Below are 13,890 nucleotides of genomic sequence, written 5' to 3'. Positions count from 1 at the left end.
ACAACATTTACATAATTATGGAAATGTCCAAAATCTGCATACATATTTGCATGGCAACCAAAACAGCAGTAGTGAGGAGGACGCACTCAGAGCTTTTACTGGAGTTAAAATAGCAACAGTGGAGAGACACTCTGTCACGAGACGAGTCCTGCGTTCAACATGTTACTGAAAAGTACAAAAGTATTAACATCAGAATAAACTGAAAGTGTTCAGGATGACATAGATTATATCACTGGATTATAATCACTGATGCATTAATGTTTTCATCACTTTAGTGTTGCAGCTGGTGAAGATGGAGCTCATTTTAATGAATGAATGAATGAATGAATGAATGAATGTCTTTGCTTTGAACTTGAATAAAACATAATAAAAAACAAACAGGACGAAGATAACAGTGTCTGAGAAGCAGCAAGTACCTCTTTCTTACATTTATTCTTTTAACTCAAATATTATTTCAACAAATTCCCAAATTTATTTACAATATAGAACTGTGGCGGTCTGTTTACCTGCCAATCAAATAAATAAGTAATAAACCCAGTTTATTTACAGTCAAAGTTACAGAATAAATATGCTCTCCCCAACACAACCTGTCCACGTCTATATATCTGACAAAAACACAGTCTGTTCCACACGTCCACCTCGAACACTGAAATACACACACTCTTCTTAGTCGTACGAACACAGTTTTTTTTTTAAATTAAATGTTCCTCTTAAATCATACCCCCCCTTTCTGTGTCACAAAACACATTTTGAATGTTGCCCAGAAGTGAATTATTTCTCGCTTTAAACATGATTATTGCAGTTTTAAATTTGACCAGATCTAAACCTTTCAAAGCATGTGACTTTAAAAACAGTGTGTTGATGTGTTCCCTGTACCCCACACTGTGTCCTGTCTTTCAAAGGATGTGTAATGGTTGTGAGTTGCTTTTTGTAAGTGTTGCCCCAAACCTCCTCACAGTAATACTAATATGGTCGTACAAGTGATGAATCCAGAATGTGACGTGATTTATGGTTCTGACATCACTGATCTGAGGTTTCCAGCAGAGCCTGTCGACTAAAATCACACCCAGAATTTTAGTTTCATAGACTCTTTCTACATCAACATTATCAATTGTCATCTGTACTTTTGCGTCTGTGCTGCGGCTTCTAAACAACAAAAACTGAGATGTGTTCAAATTTAAAGACAATTTATTGTTTTAATTTATTAATTTCTGTCGTGACTTCCTCCAAAAGCTACTGCAGATTTTCCCCAGAACAAAGAGCATCGGTGCGAATATCTGGACACCATACATAGATCATTTATGTACAAAACGAACAGTTGTGGACCTAATACTGACCCCTGTGGGACCCCAACAGTTATGCCAGTTATAGCTTTATATACTGCTGGGTAGATTAGTCTTTAATAACACATCATCATTTATCAGTTCATCATATTTTGTATGATTAATCTGCAAAGTAACTAAAGGTATTTAAATAATGTAGTGCAGTAAAAAGTCTAATATTTACCTGTGAAATGTGCACAGAGTAGAAAAATGTTCATCTCCAACTTGTCCTGAAGCAAATGTACTTTCCACCTCTGCTGTTTTGACACAGAAGCTGCAGTTTCTTTAAAACTATACATATTTTTATTTAGTATAAATATGAAACAGCTTCAGAGAGCCGACTGAAGGTCACTCTGTGTCTCGATCTGTTTGGCTTCTGAGTCACGGCCTCCAAAATAAATGCACAGAACACTGAATACAAAAATAAAGCTTTTATTCTGAAAGGGATAGCACCTTTTTTTATAGCAAAAATAAAACAATAAATTTCACATATTCTCCAATAACTACCGATGATATAAAATTAGGACACAGCTGTCAGACATGCACTTATGTTTGGTTCAGTCATGTGGCACTCGGGCTCAGACATTTTTAAGACGTTTTAAACTGAATTTAACATCAAACTTTCCAGCGTCACAGTGTCAGTTGTACTTCTCTGTAAAATCATCAGTCATCATCTGTTATCATTAATTATCATTAATTATCAGCTGAGGTTCATACAGAACAGAGTCTGGATGTAAACATGATGATCAGATCAGATGTTTCAGTTCTTCTTGCCACACTTATGGATATTAAAGAGAGATGTGGACTTCTTAAATTCTTCCAGGCGTTTAATCGCCCAGGACCACTCGGCATCGAGGCAGTACCTCTCATCACACACAGTCGTGATCCTGTCAATAAAACAATTAAGTGTCACTGATGCAGAAAACCAGCAGTAAAATAAATATTTTCAGGTCAAGTACTTTTACTTAAAGCATCATAATCACTACTTTTATATCACTGTGTTTCATAGTGAGGTGTTTCTGATATTTAACCTTCACTCATTGGTTAAAATTAGGTGGACAAAATAATAAGAACACAATACAGTTAACAGCACCACCAATGATCGGACAATTGATTCCACACAAACTGAATATTAACGTACTCGATGACGGAGGATTTATCACAGGACTGCTGCATTAAACTGCTTTAGTTTTACACAGCTGTACCTGATCACAATCAGAAATACTTTATTGATCCCTGACGGAAAATTGTGAATTGTTAGTCGCTCCGATGTGAAGAACAGAGAATTATCAGAGTATAAAACAGAGGCATGTAAGTGGTTTCATTTCTGGAATGTTTGAGCCAATCTTCTTTTTTAATCTGACAAACTCGTTTAGCTTAGTACAACCAACATGATTTGCTTTGACATAAAAAAGCTTAATTAAGATGAACCAACTTAATAATTTCCAAAAGTTGTGGTAATATATTTCAAACTCATTTATTTAAGATAATTATTTACACTTTTTTGACGCTGCAAACCTTTTTTGTTTTAAGCGTTCTCCACTAACCCAATGAATCAATGTTTAAAGTGTACACTCTCAGAAATAATAAGATTTGCTTGATTTACATTATAAAATAAAGTTGACTTTAGCTGCAAAAATTAAGTAGTTCATACAAAGACTGCTCCAGCTGGATAATAATCTGATGCAAAAAGTTGCCTTAATTTTATTTTTGAACCCGTCTTCAGACCCATCTCTTTTCCTTGGCCTTTAAATTCTCATCAGGATGACACACCTGACCACACTGTATTTTCCGTGCAATGCTATTTGTGTTATGATGTTGTCAGAATATTGTATGCTGTTATTAATTGTACTTACATTCTCCTATTTATGTTTTTATTTTATCCCTTTTGTGTTTTTTTGCATCTTTGTGAAGCACTTGACGTTTCTTGTTTTTAAATGTGCTCTATAAAGAAATCTGCCTTGAATATATCAAGCAGAATATTTTTACTATTAATGAAATTTAAAGTTGTAGCTTGTTGAGGTGGAGTTCATTTTAACTGCTTTGTTTAATGCTGTGTAGTTTAATCTGCAAAAGATGCTATATTTTGCTAATAGTCACATTTTCTGAATGTAAAAACTGAATCTTCAAGCTCATAATAAGCGTTAGGTGTGAATGTAGTGAAGTAAAACATGCAGAATTTCCATCTGAACTGCAGTGAAATGGAAATATAAGGTAGCAGAAAGTAGAAATACTTGAGTACAGTACTTATAAACAGTACTTTACACAGTACCAGAGACAGTTCAACATCCTGGATGACTGAACAGCTCCCTCTTGTGGAAACTCTGCCACATTGCTGTTCAAACTTCAAGCTTTTATTTGTAACACAGTATTTGTAACTTGTGATCGGCGCTGGGAAGATTACTTTTGAATAAATAATAAATAATGTAACTTATTACATTTGATTACGTGCTGCAGTTGTACCTTATAATGTTGCTTCTTTTAAAGAGCTGAGAAACCTGCAGGCTGCTCTCATTTGTCTAAAAACCTTTCAGTGTAAAGTCACTGCAGTAACAGAACACGTCACACAGGCTGGACGTGATAAACACATGAACAATCTAATGCACCTTCTATACTTACACGATTGCCTCGAGACTGCAGTCGTTTGGGGTTTTCGCTATTTTTTTCACCCATCCCTTAGGAATACATGTTCGATTGGAGCCTTGACAGCATCCATCTTTGGTCACAGCGTCGACTGCGGCTGTTCCTGTGAACACACACACACACAGATTTAATACCACATACAGTTCAGGCTGACAGCTCACAGAGAAATGAAGCAGAGATACTGACCATAGCTGTGACGCAGGAAGCAGATCAGAGTCAGAAGTGCAAGAATCACCAGAGTCTTCATGGTTCAGAGACAGAGGAGCTTCTGTTTGTCTGAGGCCTTTAATCTTCAGAGGTGATGTGTGTGACAAACCTGATCTGTCCTTCCCTTTATATACAGCCCGTCTCCATCAGAGAGACTCATGTTCCTAGAAACAGCGGCTTGTTTCTCCTTTGCTTCCTCCTCTTCTCTTTTCTCTGGCACTTGTCTCGGCAGTTATTTTCTGCACTACAGAGAAAACGTGAGGTTGATAATCACTTGTAAAACAATTCTGCAAACAGCCTTACACAGAATGTAATGAGGGGTTTCCACTTCATTTCTAAATTCAGTTCTCAGGATGTAACTGCTAAAACATTAAGAAGGGACTTTTAGCAGACACCACATAAAGTGATAAAAGTGTCCCAGATTACACACTTAACTGCATTTTGCTTCACTGTACAGAGAATAAAATCAGCAATACAAGAACAGTAAGTGCTGAAATGACTGAAAGCACATTCAGTGTGTCAGATTTAGGGGGATTTTGTGTTGTCTAGTGGTGAGGACTGCAGACTGCAACCACTTAAGATCAGTGAAATCAGAAGTGATTTAAAAGATGAGACCGAGTTTGCAGCCCTGATCTCCTCAGGCAGGTCATTCCAGAGTTGAGGAGCTCTGACTGCAAAGGCTCTGTCACTCTGTCTGTGAATTACTGTAGTAGCAGCATAGGGATTAGTTTAGGTAGTAGGTTTAGGTTACGTCTGCTTACAATAGCAGTGACAATATCAAACACTGGAAGAGGCCATTGTAGCTGAAGCAGTGCCGTGATGGAGAGTAACCACATTTACACTAACCGGCCACTTTATTAGGTACACCTTGCTGGTACCAGGTTGGACCCCTTTTTAATTCTTGGTGTCACAGATTCAACAAGGTGCTGGAAACATTCCTCAGAGATGTTGGTCCATATTGACATGATGACATCACACAGTTGATCCATGATGAGAATCTCCCGTTCCAGCACATCCCAAAGGTGCTCTATTGGACTGAGATCTGGTGACTGTGGAGGCCATTGGAGTACAGTGAACTCATTGTCATGTTTGAGATGATGTGAGCTTTGTGACATGGTGCGTTATCCTGCTGGAAGTAGCCATCAGAAGATGGGTACACTGTGGTCATAAAGGGATGGACACGCTCAGCAACAATACTCAGGTAGGCTGTGGTGTTTAAACCATGCTCAGTTGGTGCTAAGAAAATCTCCCCCACACCATTACACCACCAGCAGCAGCAGCCTGAAGCGTTGATACAAGGCAGGATGGATCCATGCTTCCATCTGAATGTGGTTTTTCCAATCTTCTATTGTCCAGTTTTGGTGAGAAAACCCGTGTGAATTGTAGCCTCAGTTTCCTGTTGTTAGCTGACAGGAGTGGCACCTGGTGTGGTCTTCTGCTGCTGTAGCCCATCTGCTTCAAGGTTGGACAAGGTGTTGTTGCTTCAGAGATGCTCTTCTGCACACCTTGGTTGGAACCAGTGCTTATTTGACTTCCTGTTGCCTTTCTATCATCTTGAACCAGTCTGGCCATTCTCCTCTGACCTCTGGCATCAACAAGGCATTTTGGCTCACTGGATATTTGCTCTTTTTGGGACCATCCTCTGTAAACCCTAGAGATGGTTGTGCTGAAAATCCCAGTAAATACTCAGACCAGCCCGTCTGGCACCAACAACCATGCCACGTTCAAAGTCACTTCAATCACCTTTCTTCATCATTCTGATGCTCCGTTTGAACTTCAGCAGCTCGTCTTCATCATGTCTACATGACTAAATGTTAATGAGCTGCTCACACCTGATTGGCTGATTAGCTATTTGTGTTAATGAGCAGGTGAACAGGTGTACCTAATAAAGTGCTGGTGAGTGTACTTAAATACTGCACTTGAGTACAGTTTTGAGAATTTCCTTTTTGGAGATACACAACACTTAAATAACTTTTTTAAATTGAGATGAACTACAACATCAGAGTACTTCATCCATGTTAATGAATCAGTAATAATAATGACCCTCTAATATAACAGTAAAACACTGACAGTCACCTCTCTGCATTATGAGTACTTTTACTTTGAATACTTAAAGTACATTTAATTGCTTATACTTGTAGTGAAGTTTTAAATGCAGAAAACTGTACTTGCAATTAAGTATTTTTATACTGTGATTTAATACTTCTTCTACTTAAGTAAAGTATTTGAATACTTCTTTCAGCATTAGAGTAGTACAGTTTAAGTAGCAGTCCTAGTTGTAGCAGTGTCAGCATTAGCAGCAGCAGTAGTCGTCATCACATTAGGAGTCGGCCTACAATGACCTTTATAACTTTCACTTCCTCATCTCAGAAACAGCACTGCAGAGTTTCTAAGAACAAAGTTTGGCTGTTGTTGCACAGACAAGTTCATTCATGTTCAGTACGTTTGGACTTCATTATTCTAATTTTAACCAAGATTTAATGAGGTGAAGTGAAACTTTTTTTCTTGTTCCTGTAATCTTCAGTATAGAAGCAATATTATTAGGAGTGTGAATGATTTCACACTGATAGTCAGTGCTGTATCTGAGAAGATCGATTCGTCTTTACTGGCATAAATACAGCACTAAGTATTTACATAAAGAAGGTCATTTATTAATATGCCAGAACAGGAGAAGTGGGTCGAGTATGATTCCCTGAGGAACCCCCCAAAAATACTAGAATGTAACTAAGTATATTTCAAGTGCTGTGTTTTGGTACAATTTAGAGGCATTTGTGTGTTACTTGAATATTTCCATTTTATACTACTTTACACTTCAGCTTCACTTCATTTCTCAGAGAAACTTGGTACCTTTTACTTGTGTTTAAGAGCAGCTACTAGTTATGTTTCACATTAAGATCAACTGCAACATTAAAATACTGCATCCATTTAAATACATTAATTATAATGATCCAGTAATATAAAATAACATATATATATATAAAATAATTGTGTATCGGACTTGGTTGTCTGCAGTACGGGGCCCCGCAGGGGACGGTGCTGGCACCGTTCCTCTTCACCCTCTACACTGCAGACTTTTCATACGACACCCCCACCTGTCATCTGCAGAAGTTCTCTGACGACTCTGCCATCGTCGGCCTCATCACAGATGGGGACGACAGGGAGTACAGAGAACTGAACCAGGACTTTGTGGACTGGTGCCTGAGGAACCACCTTCAGATCAACGCGGGGAAAACCAAAGAGCTGGTGGTGTATTTCCGCAGGCACAGACTCCTCCCCCCAACACCGGTGAACATCCAGGGAAAGGACATTGAGATGGTGACATCTTATAAGTACTGGGTGTTCATCTTAACAATAAACTCTGAGGACTAATGACTCCCATCCTCTGCAGGAGGAGATAAAAGCTCTGGAGAGCTCCTTCAGCGATAGACTGATTCACCCAAAGTGTGTGAAGGAACGCTATCGCAGGTCCTTCCTGCCTGCTGCCATCAGGCTACATAACCAGCACTGCTCACAGTAAACTGCACCATGGACACTTTATTGACACCACACATTGCTGTCCCCCATGTTGTTGTTTATTTGCACATTCAATATTCACTTTGCACTAAATATGTTCACTTTAATCCATTGCTCACTTTTTATCCACTGCTCATTATTATTATTGTTATTATTTATTGCTGTTTTCTGTATTTTTTGTACTTTTCTGCATGCCTAGTGTTTTTAAGTTTTTAAATACTGACATCTTTAATCTGACTCTTTCCCTTGACTGCTGTAACACTGGAATTTCTCAATTATGGGATCAATAAATGTGTATCTTATCTTATCTTATCTTATCTTATAACAGTAAAACACTGACAGTCACCACTCTGCATTCTGAGTGATTTTACTTTTGAAGTACCTTTTGTTGCCAATACATCTGTACTTTTACTTGAGCAGACACTGACACTGTTAGTCATCATTTAGTCAGTTAAGAAGAATGTTACTCACACTGAATTGGTTAAAGCCCAACCCGCTGACCTATAACTTGTGGTTACAAAAAGTAGGAGACATATATGAAATGGAACAAATAACATATGAAGTGAAGCTTCAAAAACCTAAGTTTATTAAGAGATGGACTCCAGCTAAGATGCTATTACATAACACAATAAAATAAGTTTTCTTTTTATGACTTAACTTGGAGCAGGGATCCTTTATGAATTTGTTATATATAGTTTTTTTCTGTTTTTTTCCCCCTCTTCCTTTAATTAATAGTTTTTTGTTGGGTTTATTTTATTTCACCTGTACTTGCCCTCCATGTTACTGGTCTTGACAAGTTATATAATGGGAAGGAGTGCCACGAGGATGATACAATCCATGGTGTGTATGTTGAAAACATGATTTGTAACGAACATTTTGACAATATGGATTGTGGTTTATGCTTTGTTGATGGGGCAGGTTGGCATGGATGTACCTAATGAAATTACGATGCTGTACTAGGCTGAAGATGGAGGTTACTTTATTATCATCATTAATGTAATTTATTGGGTTTTTTTTCATGTCTGTCCCATGTCAAAAAAAAAAACATGAAATAAAAAGTGAGAAAAAAAAGAAAAGAATAATGTTACTTCTCTGTTGGCATGAAAAACACAGTTGGACTACTTAGCTTTAGAGGGTCATTCATTAATTTACAAGAGGAAGAGTAATGGGACAAGTATGATTCCCCAAAGAAGTGCTGGAAAGTAACTAAGTGTTTTACAAGTGCCATATTTTAGTGCAATTGTATGTTACTCAAATATTTCCATTTCATGCTACTTTACACTTCTGCTTCACTTCATTTCAAACTGTACATTTGAAGTTCATTTTGTCGCTAATACTTCTGTATTTTTAAGTAAGTGCAATTTTGATAGCTGACACCGATAGTCATTAAGTCAGAGAAGAAGAATATACTTCTTTGTTGGCATTAAGAACACATGCTTACTTGAAAATGGTAGGTCTTTACTATACAAGAGAAAGAGTAGTGGGCTGAGTATAATTCCCTGGGGAACCCCAAAGACGTGCTGCAAAGTACGCAAAGTCCCCGTGGACCAGTTTCCCTGCCAGTGACAAACATCCCCACAGCATAATGCTGCCACCACCATGCTTCATGGTGGGGATGGTGTTTTCAACGTGATGAAAGGTGTTGGGTTTGCACCAGATATAACGTTGTCCTTAATGGCCAAAAAGTTAAATTTTAATCCTATCTGACCAGAGTACCTTCCTCCATATGTTTGAGGAGTCTCCAATATGCCTTTTGGCAAAATCCAAACATTCTGCCTTATTATTTTCTTTAAGGATTTTCCTGCCACTCGTCCATAAAGCCCAGCTCTGTGGAGTGTACGGCTTCTAGTGGTCCTACAGACAGATACTACAGTCTCCTTCAGGGTTATCTTTGGCTTCTTGGTTGCCTCTCCGATTAATGCCCTGCTTTCCTGGTCAGTCAGTCTTGGTGGGTGACTCTTTTGGCAGGTTTGTTGTGGTGGCATAACCTTTCCATTTTCTATTAATGGATTTAATCGTACTCTGTGGGGTGTTCAAGTTTGGGATATTTTTCATAACTCAACAATGATCTGTACTTCTCCACAACTTTGCCTCTGACCTGTTTGGAGAGCTCCTTGATCTTCATAGTGTTGCTTGCTTATACAGTAGGTGTTGCACTGGTGTTGACTCTGGGGCCAATCAGAACAGGTGTATATATATACTGAGATCATGTGACACTTAGACACTTAGATTGCCCACAGGTGGATCTTATTTAACTAATTATGTGGCTTCTGAAGGTAATGGATGGGGCTTCATAGCAAAGGGGGTGAATATTTTGGTTATTTTGCCAACAAGGGGCATCATCCCCCCCCCCCCCCCCCCCCGCCACCCCCTCAAATTGCTTAATCCTTTTACTCAAGTAAAGTTTTGAATGCAGAACTTTTACTCCTGGGGAGTTTAACTGAGAACTATGACACAAAGGAAACATCTGAATGAATAATATTTCTACAGTAGAAGTTTATGAAATGTCAAATAATTGAGAAAGTAAATGTTTCATCACTGTCATGACGTCTGTTAGGAGACTTTAGCGGAGGAGGAGCGACGCCAGAGAAATCTGACTTGATTTTGAGGATGAGGAAGAAAGTTTGCTTTCCTTTCTTCTTCCTCTAAATTCCAAACTGTTCTGTCTACTACTGAGTATTGAAACGTGTTCGCAGAAAGGCTGCTGAAGAGAGACGAGGAAGTGAAACCAGGAAAACAAATCTACTGAGGCAGACAGTTTTAAAGACACATTATTGGTATGACATTTATCTATCATCATTGGTTATACATTAACCCTAGGCCTTTTTTATATTTTATATTCATTTTTATATCAATGAAAAAAACAAATCTGTGTGACTAAATTCTTAGATTTTTACATGTATCTCACCATAGCAAGTTGGAAGAAGACATATTCTGCCATATATGAAGAGGGGAGACTCTCTGGAATCTGGCAATATAAGAACCATGATGCTGGGACATTCTGTCACTTCACAGCTGTCCAAAACATGTGGTTTGTACCAGGCGGACATAATTGCCAGTATTTTTTCATTATTGCAAGAAATTCCATTGACTCATTCACAAGTCAAAAATGTGTTTTATCTGAAAGAAACATGCAATATTTACATCTAAGATCATAGAGGAATAGTCAACCAAGTGCAATGATGTCCTCCAAGATAATATTTGCTTCTCAGTTTCAGTTATATATTGGGGGGACATTTTGGGCATTGGTGGGGGCACGTGTCCCCCTCAATGTATATGGTGACTACGGCCCTGTCAGCATGCATAATTAGGCTGCAGTTGTCTGGGTGCGCAAAGGTGAAGTGGCTGGTCTTGTCATACAAAGTTTGATGGAGTGTCAACTGGACAATATGGAGATATTTGCATCTTGAAAGCCGGACTACAAATGTGGATAGACAGGGAGAAACACACGCAAGCCTAAGACGTGGTAAGATACGATATTCCTCACTATATGAAGTGACTGATAACAAGATCTGTATAATGGATTGTAAAGAAATTCGTCAGGTTTTTATTTTGTAGACAATTGATCTGGATTTATAGCATGATGGGATGACAGCACAATGATTTTTTTTAATTTTATTTAACCTTTATTTAACCAGGCAGAATCATTAAGAACGAGTTCTTATTTACAATGATGGCCTGACAAGAGGCACAAGCTTCTTGAGGGGGAGGGCTGTGAAAGAAAAAGGATTGGTTGAAAAGACGGTAGCACAGCACAGAGCACAACTATACAGACATGTAGCAGGACATCAGCAGAGGCAGCACACAAGCATGGCTATGCGGACGAATAGCAAGAGAGTGACAGGGACAGAAAGGGTTAACAAACATCTATTCAGTCATACAGGCAAAGCAGTGGGGGTTAATAGCGAAGATTATTTACAACATCACAACACAAAAAACATAAAAACAAAGTTAATAACAGGATTATTTGCAACATCATATTACAAAAAAAGGAGCCTGGGCCAACGGCGGCAGGTATGGGCGCTCAGCACAGAATACAGGCAGACTGAGGGAAAGGTTAGACGGTAGCGAAGCAGATGCAGGAGTCTGTAAAAAGATGTGAGATGGCCTCTTTGAAGGCCGGATTGAAATTAATTTATCCAGTTTGAGGTGTTTTTGTAATGCGTTCCAGTCAGAAACGGCAGCTGACTGGAGTGATGCAAGGCCAAATGTGGATCTGGTTTTGGGGGTTGTGAGCAGAATATGGAGAGAGGACCGAGTGCTGTCTGTGACAGGGAGTCGGTGCAGCAAGCGAGACAGGTAGGGGGGTGTCCGGTGAAGGAGGGTCTTGTAAATGAGAGTGAGGCGTGTTGTACCTGGGGAAAGCTATCCTGGAGCGTGGCTTGGACAAAAATGATGTGTGTGGTATCAGCAGAAAGCTCTGCTCCTGCGCTTTCATGTCATATGCGTGGCATTTCTGTGCGAGCCTGCATTCGCGAGTAATTCATCCAAGAGTAATGTGTGTGCAGAGCTGTATGAAAGCTCTGTTATACATCATTTTAGTGTAACTTTATCATTCTTTTTTTGCTATGAAAACATTGGATTACCAACAAGTGTCGGAAAGCTATAATTCCACTGTTTCACGTGATATGCGTGGCTTCTCGCTATGACGCACGGTCGCGGAGAGTAGCAAAGGACTTTTATTTTGACAAAATTAACTGATGCAGAAATGCACAAATTGGTTCGTTAAATATTCACCATAATGCAGTAAATCAAGTGCCTGATGCTCATATTCTTTTCTGGTAGACAACACCCAGATTCCCTGTTTCATATGTGTCTGCACCCGAATGTTAAAAACAAACCTAAGCCCTCGATTTAAAGTACAGTTTACCCAAATAAAGAAGTTTTAAGCAGCCTGAAAAAATCTTTCTACACACAGTCATACATGTTTTGTACTGACGCAACTGCAGTGACTGTATAGATCTGAAACTAAACAATAAACAATATTCAATATACAGTATATGTCTGTTACCATTCTGTACATGCTGTATATTGTATCTACCATATATACAGCATATAAAGTGTGTTTGGTTTATATTTCACAACGACGCAGATGATGGTACTTATTAGAAATTGTATTTGAACTATAAAATGTGTAACAAATCATTTGTAGTTAAGAGAGTGTCACACAGAGGCTGCCGTCTTTCTTGCATCAGATGAAAACATGCTACATGTCTTGTGGCTAATTTCCCCCCCAAATTTCAGCCATTTTGAAATCTTTCAACACTTTCAGATCTAATAAATATTAAGGTTTTATGTTTATGTTTTATTATGGATCCCCATTAGTCTTCACCTAAGTTCACCGTTTATTTGGCTGCACAGAGTTTGTTCTGACTCTTCATCCCAGTACCTTGAAAATCCATAACATATCTAATAATAATTTAGGCAGAAATAGTCAGTTCACCTGTAAATCTACAGAACTGACATCACCATCCTGAAGCATCAACCCCTCATCGTAACACACAGCCTTGTCACCAGCAGAAGATGTTGGCGTGTGTTTTTCAAACTATAGATGCGTTACATTTGAACATGTCATATGTGTCATATTAACATTTCTATAGTGACGTAATATATGAGCTGACTTGGAGGGGATGGTGGCTGGATCGACACCCAACAGAGCTGCAGACCACTGTTCGACACCAACAAACAACAAAACTGGTTGTTTTTTGCCCGAGGTGTGGACTCATATCACAAATTTGATGACTTTAGACTCAACTTGACAAAACCAAAAAAGACTTGACTTGGATTTTAACACCAAAGACTCGTGACTTCACTTGGACTCGAGCCTTTTGACTTAAAAATACCTGATACCTCCCCCAAACCCAAAGATTAAAAAGTATGTTATTTAAAAAGTTACCTTAAGTTACTCTGCGCCAGATGGAAAAAAGACACCAAAGATAATTTTGTTCACAAAAACCTAATTGTGGTTTGCAGAGTAACAGCAGACAGCAACCCTGATGAAGGTCTGCGTTGGTCTTTTTAATCTATATTGCCATGTCAAATAAAGGCATTTTAATTTTTGCACAAACCCTACGGTGTGGATAGTTTTTGAAGGAGACTTGCATTTTACATTTTTTGATTGAGAGCATTCTTCACTTGTGCAATGAGCCCTTCACAAGATGGAATAAAAACAGTGCACCTCAAGTATCCAGAGAGCACTGATATG

At 38.6% G+C, this 13,890-nt stretch overlaps 1 protein-coding gene across 2 annotated transcripts in view; it reads left to right on the top strand.

Annotated features, from left to right (window-relative positions):
* Positions 1–13,890, top strand: part of LOC125880938 (dynein regulatory complex protein 1-like) — a 480,097-nt gene that overhangs the window by 206,338 nt on the left and 259,869 nt on the right. The window contains exon 16 of one of the 2 annotated variants that reach the window (XR_007448172.1): positions 5,645–9,996. The exons of the other annotated variant lie outside the window; for it this stretch is intronic. The gene's annotated coding sequence lies outside the window, so the exon portion shown is untranslated. Of the gene's footprint in view, positions 1–5,644; positions 9,997–13,890 lie in introns of those variants that run through there. 2 annotated transcript variants of the gene reach the window in all.

This window comes from Epinephelus fuscoguttatus, linkage group LG2, assembly GCF_011397635.1.
Source record: "Epinephelus fuscoguttatus linkage group LG2, E.fuscoguttatus.final_Chr_v1".
NCBI classification, from domain to species: domain Eukaryota; kingdom Metazoa; phylum Chordata; class Actinopteri; order Perciformes; family Serranidae; genus Epinephelus; species Epinephelus fuscoguttatus.
The sequence above is the reverse complement of the archived record's forward strand: the minus strand, read 5'-3'. Positions and strand labels throughout refer to the sequence as shown.